The following is a 7,692-nucleotide window of genomic DNA, read 5'->3' as shown; positions in this document are numbered from 1 at the left end:
AACGAAAGAACAATTTTGTTTTCTTCCTGTAATAATTTATTTTTCTCAGTTATTATGTTTCACATTTTCAGTTTTACTATAAATGCGAAAGCTGCTTTAAGCATCATTCGAAAACTACATTGTGCTGAGATCCGCCTCCCTGGATCTTTCTCATATTGACCGTTCCAACTACTTTCTCGTCCTCTCGTCGACTGCCCCTCGCCCCTCTACGTTTCTTCCTCCCCTCACAACCCAGGAAACAACTGCACGACCATTTTGTATATACTCTTCAAGAGGTAACTGCATTTTCTTGCCGTTCCACCTGACGAAATCGCGTTTTACCCTTCCGGTCGGGTTTCAAGAAAGCTTCTTGTTCCCGACGCGGTTTCCACCCTCCCCCCTAATGGAATTTTAATTTCCAGTGTACTTGAAATGCATTTCAGAGTCTGATGATAAATCTTGGCAGTCACTCAAATGGTAGAAACATTATCAAATTACTGGAAATGGATCAGCCTATGTAATTGCAGTCTGAATGATTCAATGAACTATATCTAGCTAATCTGTCGACTAAGTGGACTATGGTTCAATGGGTGGTCTGGCATTTTTAATATCGGTAGCATCGAGAATGTACGGATGCATCCCTAGCAAACGAGTTTTTGCTGCCGCCGGAGTGTCGGAGGTGCTCAAAGGCGGCGAGGCGAGCAGTCCACGTAAAGTTGGCAAGTCCTGAGCACGGCCACCCCCGGCCAGCTTATGTTAATACGCCATTAAATTCTTATCACTCGGCAGATCGTAAATGAGTCCGGGGCGCGGATTCGAGGCACGTAGCGTTTCGGTGCTCCCGATCCTCGAGCGGCGTGCCTTCCATCCCATCGTCCCCGTAGGTGGTCTCTGCGGTCGTAACAGGGTGCTGGGGGGTTGGAAGAGGTCTGCAGAGGTTTGAGGGGGTTGGAAGGGGTGGAATCAGGGTCATCTAGAGCTCTAGAGCCAGGCAAAAAAGGTACGGAAGGACGAGAAGACGCGGGCGTGCCCTCGGTCTCGGAATTCAAAGAGCGAAGCGGTCGAGTGTTCGTTAAAATTTCAAGTTGCATCGGTAACCACCCACCCTCCCGCCCCCATTCAACCCCTATCCTAGTCGCCGGTGTCCCGTTCGGAGGCTACAGCGAACAGCTTTCACCTTTTTTTCGAACCGTGGAACCGTCTCTCCCGCCCCGGTTTGGATAAAGTTCTGAAAGCTCGCGAGGAGAATTATCCGAGGGGTTGATACCCGATTCGAGAACGACTCCAGCCCTTCGATGTGCGATAGTTCGAACGATACAAGCTCAGCTGGCTGACCAGAAAACCGATACGGCAACTGCCCCCGATCCCCGCGTTCCAAATGCATCGGAATTGGAACAGGTAGTTCCGTTTCGAACAGGTTGTTCGAACGGTGTCTAAGATTCTTTTTTTTTTGCTATTGTCTGGGGAGATGCCGAGTAAATCGCGGAGCTTTTTGTGTGACGATAACGGCGCTTCTGTAGGAGTCATAATTTTCTCAGGGCCGCTGTAGGTAGCGAGGAATTTCTCGTATGTCTGACCAGAGACGGGTTATTCTACTTAAGGCAGGTTGTATATGGGTCATTAAATTGTGCTGTAACTTTGAGGGAAATAATGGGATGGCGATGGAACCAGGCTTGTTCGAAAGGGTGAATTCTGTAGTTTAACATCCCTTAGCTTCTTTGCAGGAAGCTCTTAAACCTAAAAGTGGAGATGGAAAATGCAGAGGATGTTCGTTTTTGACAATTCGATCAATTGAAGGGTCTCCAAGGACCTTGGAAAATTTGTTCTCTTAAAAACTGCAAGCTGGTATAACCGTGACGAACGACGACCGAATGAAATTTCGATTCAGTCCGGATTTCTCTCGTCGCATCGAGACATCAGCGGAAATTAATTAACGTATCAATCGAATGAGCGTCAGAGCCAATTCCGGTTACGTTTGCGAGCGCCGTCAAAGGCGACAATGCACCAAAAATGATCAGATTATTTTTCCGATAGTTGATGATCTATTTACTGTTCATGCAGTGCTCCCTCATCCGATCAATTGTAATGCATTCGAACGGCTTCCGGGTCCGGGTAAGCGGCTGCCATTCGCAGCTTTGGCCGATCCTCGAGCGTCGAAACCTTTTGGCGGATCGGTGTCCAGTAATTGAAGGCTCGATTCAATAGTATTAAAAACAATGTCGAGCGTGAAATGATATGAAGCGTCGAAATGTGGGGAGGGGGGTGAAAGAGAACGGGGCAGCAGGTGGAGCAGACTGGGGGTGTGTAGTGGAGGGGGGATGGTAAAATCATTCCCGTCGATAGCTGTAATAAATTTTAATTAAACGGTACCCGATAAAAGCTTTGAATGCGTCGATGGGTCGTTGAATCAAAGCGGTCGAAAGTGGCGTCGGACGGGGGTGGAACCGGGTGGTGGAAGAGGATGAAATAGGGGTGAAAAGGGGGTGGGAAACGCGTCGATCGGCGGCCGCTCTCTCGTGGTGGTTCGCGAGGCAATCGCTCGGGAAACAAAGGAGCCGAGCAGAACAGAAGGAGGAACTCGAAGAAATTAAGCAAATGGCAAAGAATAACCCGGAACCGCCGCAGGAGGGCACCAGTTCGGCCAAGGCAAACCCAGATAGGATCGCTGAGTGAGTCGTAGAAACCTCCCCATTGGAGAGGGAGAAAAAGGCGCAGGGAATTCCCGGTGAATCGTGAGTGCCAGTTTATCGAGCGACTTAACTGGAACAAAGAGATAAAGCAATAAGGGGTGATCGGGCGCGACGAGAGGGAAAGTTTCCTGAACCCGGATCTCGGGGTCGTGATTCGACGATTGGCCCCTCAGAATAGCGACGTCCTTTGCCATCCACGTAGACGCTTTGTAGATCCGAGACGTCCGAGATTAGATTCCGCCCGGCGCTCGCCGAATTGTTCTTTCATATTTCGACCTGATTACTCGCTGGGAAAATTTCGACACCCCTTAACCGTGCCATTCTCTGAGCAGTTCGATGAATTAGCGTGTCCGTCACATAGATTTGTACAATCTGGTGCATCAATATTTATAATTAGATTGCGGGGTTTTTTATACAATACAATTTTTCCTCGTCAACTACAAGAGGTACCTACAAAATTTTCTCCTTTCTTTGATCATTTTATTAAGTTACTTGTATTATTTTCCAAAATATAATATGGATCCCTATTCTACCTCGTTATAAAAGAGAAACGGTTCAGAAGAAGGAAGGAGGGTTAGGGGTAGGGAAAAGGGTTGATCGGGTACATTAAGGTTCCCGGGAACGTGGAGGGCTCGTTTCGTACGAGGCATCGATTCGATTTCGCGATCGATGCTGTTTGGTAGCCCCGGCCCTGAAGAATCGTCAATTTCGTGGGGGTCACGGGTCCGGGTCGCCGAGTTCCTCGTTCTTGAAACAATTGAATCGTTTCTGCGGAGGTGTGCGCGCGTGTCCGTGCAGGGAGCACATGAAAGGCGAGCTTTTCTCCGTAGTTCCCCGGTGCCGAATTACGGGGGACAGCTTAAGCCACGGGTCACTAGTTGTTTCAACGGCCTCCGGCTCGCTCTGAACGGTGACTTTTCGCGTGTCCGTACATCGACTTCCGGTTCCCCCACGGGAGAATTCGGCCAAGAGTATCGCCTTGTTCCTGGAGCACCGTCGCTTGGGACACGTGCACCAGTACAGTACACGTGCGCCAATTCGGCTACCTCGTGTCTGCGCCGCCGTAAGGGATGAAAGGACTACCCCCTCTGCTCCCGGGCCGCAAGAAAAATAGACGTCCTTTCACGTCGCTGCGGGGAACGATTGTTTGTACACCGGCGAAATATTTTATTACTTGCGAATTTAGGGAGGGGCGAAGTGAGGGGGTTGGAATTTGGAATTTTTTGTTGTAGATGTTACTGTAGGGGTTACTTGTGGTTGATTAGTAAGAGAAGATTATTCTGAAGCGAATAAGATGATTGTGATACCCCGGAAAATATTTTAGGGCCCTCCCAAAAGTTGTAAAGCCTATGGCAATAATAGACACTTTGGAAAAAATTAGAGAGCTTGCACAAAAAACTTTGAAGCCTTGGATGTAATTGTGGAGCCTGATAAAAGCGTCTCGGAGCCAATAAAAAAATTATGAGACCTGAAAAATATGAGAATTTTTTCAATTTTGCAATACATTTAACTTGCTGCAGTGGCGATATCATCGGAAATCGTTTAAATTCGAAGGTCCCAGTTGCATCAATCATCAACTAATTACACGGGGTCCCAGCAGGCTACAGCATTAAGCAAATACCGTGGCCAGATAACGACAACATTTTCGCGTTGTTCAAAGATTCATTGTGCTCGATGCATCGACCGAAAATCGGACGCGTCGTCTGATTAATTGAGTCGAATTTCCATAAATAAATAAACGCGGCGAACATGCGTGACCTCGGGCGACGATTGATGCCTAATTGATCGAGGGTTTGCGTGCTCTTTCTCTGTCGTTAATCACGAGATCACGGGACAGTAGGTAGAAAGTTTCGGAGATTCACAGCGCGCCGCCGCGAGTCATTTGAAGCAGGGCTCGCGGAGAACTTTGAACCTTGACGCGACTACGACTGTGAAAAGTTAAGCAGCTTTCGAAATAATTAAAAAGGGGGTGTTGCGCTGTCTCCGGCCGGCAGTGTTCGCCGGGAAATACGCTGCCTCGGGACTGCGGGCCGTTTCAAAGCCCCCTGTAACCGGGTCGGAGGGCCGAAGCGTATATTTTTAAAATTCTTATTGGCTGCCCTCGCTCGAGCTCTTTTAATCTTTCACAGACATTTACATGGCGAGAAATCCGGTCTCGCGACTACCCCGACGACAAATATTTTCCTCGGCACGGTTACCGGTTTCCGGTCACCACGCCATGGAACTCTCGCCCCATAATGGTGAGATCGCCCTACTATGGAGAATAAATTCTAAAATCATTTTTTCATTGAACATAATATTGCTCTATGTACCAATTCATTTGAAATTGAATGACATTTTTCTTAGTCGAAAATGTGACGAATCCACATATTTCTACAGGGATTAAAAAATTTTTTTTCGCCATTAAAACCACAGCGAATTTGAAGACCGAAGTTTCCTCTTTACAACAGGCCTTTTTTTCGCCGTGTTATTAAATTTTATGTTGAAGCACGAAGTAGAAGTGTCGAGTAATAAAAATTCCGTTAGAAAAGCGATGCGGCAATTTTCCAATGAATGCACTTGCATGGATTCGACAGTGTACACGGTGAAACATTAACTTGTACGGTCTCGCCCTTTTCCTTCTAGCTGAACGATTTTCTAAACCACTGTTCGTCCGCGCGTTCTGTGTTCCGAGGCGGACGTATCGAGACAATAGGGAAATTGCCGTCATAAATGGACACGGAGGCAATCAGCCGATACACACCGATTCCTGTAACGCGATATGCAATCTCGAATGCTAGATATTGTTATCTATCGGTTCGATGATCGCGCCCTCCCACTGTCCGTTCCGCCCATCGGCGCGCCGCTCGTCCGCAATATCGACTCGTTTAAACATTTCCCACATCCACACACACGCGCGCACCCCGCTGCTTTTTATCCGACAGTGGCCCCGTTAATATTTCGACGGGCTAGTTGATCGCAAAGAGTTTAAGCGCGATGTTCCCGCTTTTCATGTACGAGCGGCTCCCGCCCTGCCGAAATTCCCGCGTGTATCACCGTAAGTGATCATATTAGAGATGTACTCGGGATTGTATAAATTTAATTCTCGTGTCGGCTCTGTCTCGTCCCGCCGACACTACACCGGAGAGAGCGACATCCTCTAAAATGGATTTTTTCGGTGGCTGTAGCCCGCCGCGCCGGACCCATGCTGCAGAAATTTTCTATGCTGTCCCGATGTGTCCCACCAAAGAGCAAACCTTTGTTTTTTAATCGTACGCGCCGTGCGTGTGCGCAAAACGATTTTCCGCTGTTTACGGTACCGGAGCGGTGTTAATGGACCTGGGACCTTTGTGCTTTTAGAGCGAATTTGTGCAAAGATTAGCAGCATTTTTATTTTACTTTTGCCACAGGATATATTTTCATTCGGCGATTTTTAAACCCCAAGAAATTCAGTTTAAGCAAAGACTTGTGTAGGGTTGTGAATGATTCTTGGAATGATAACAGATATTTTGTTGGTACTATTTATTGCTAATATTTTATTTTAATGTGTACAATGGCATGAGAAATGCGTGACGTATTCGAGGTGTCTGTGTGACAAGTGGTTAAGTTCTTTTCGAGCGGAATAAAATTCTGTTTTTCTCTCATGAATTTTTAGAAAAAATATAGACACGCATATTTTCACGACCGATATGTATTTTCTCACTCTTTTAGCGGGCTTCGAACAAGAATCAGGTTTCAACATACAGAATTATTAATCACTGCGACTTTAGAATAAATCATTGCGTAAGGGTTTAATGGTACCCCGATCGCAATGTTTATAATATGCACTTTTTAAGAGCCAGAGATATTGGGAACATTGAAGATCGTGCAGGGTTGCAGCAAATTAATTTTGAACGTTCATATTACGATGCGATCTCTTTAAATATTCTGTGCTTTTGCAGTTAAAATACTAATTGCGAAGCAAATATGTGCTGCCTCCTAATCGAATGGCAACTGTAATCCAATTTAATTCGTAAAATATTAACGCAATAATTGCCTGAGCTGGACGCAAGGATTAAATATCGAACGCTCGATGCAGCATTTTGAATCGCGGGCGATGTAAATATTTTCAATGCAATACTGTACGATCAGTAGAATGCTGATAAGAAATATTGAAGCTTCAACTGAGATATTATGATCACTCCACAGTTATGAAAAACGTTGCATGGAATATTCGACGAAATTTCACTTGAAATCTGCAATAACTGTAAATATCGTAAACGGATCTAAAATTTGAGGATCCTGGTTAACGAGAATATTCTTAAATTAGTGCTGAAACATTTTACGGCGGTATTGATTGCCAATTTTGCTCCACTCAATTTTTAAAACAATAATTATAAGGTATTAAGTTGATGAAATGATCTGACGTTGTTCCACACAAGGACCACAAATCCACTTTTCATTTTAGCTGTCCACCTCTTGAATTTTTGTTAAAAAAAGTCTGTATTATACAAAAATAAAGGCTGTACAACATTCCATTATTAACAAACAGCAAGTTATAAAAAATTTCCAAATTATCACAGCGAATGACACAGCAGGATTTCGTAAATTTTAATTCTAGATATTTGTATCGATGGAAATGTTTTTCATTCGGTACGTAAATTGACATCGAACAAAGAGGAACACAGAGACAGGTACATACGTAACAAACATGTACGAATTAAAGAGCAGTATTTAAATCACTCACAGCTGAAAAATATGGCAAAGGGACAGCGACGCAATTTTCGGATTCGATCGAACGTCGAATTACATGTAAAGTACCACTTCGCGTTCCATCAAGTTCGCCCGCGGAACGCATTAAACCGGACGCTGCGCGTTTATTAAATTTGGAAATTTTTCAGCGGGACCGGCGGACGATCAAAATGAAAAATATAATGAAACGTAAATTTTCTTTTAACTCGCGACAGATATATTTTTGTTGCGCATGGATACCGATGCGAAATTCGCGAACCTTTCAAAGCAGAAATTCCCGATCCAGTTTCTGGAACAAGGGGAAGATATTCGC

Source organism: Halictus rubicundus, chromosome 10, assembly GCF_050948215.1.
Source record: "Halictus rubicundus isolate RS-2024b chromosome 10, iyHalRubi1_principal, whole genome shotgun sequence".
Taxonomy (NCBI): domain Eukaryota; kingdom Metazoa; phylum Arthropoda; class Insecta; order Hymenoptera; family Halictidae; genus Halictus; species Halictus rubicundus.
This window is presented reverse-complemented; position numbering follows the sequence as displayed.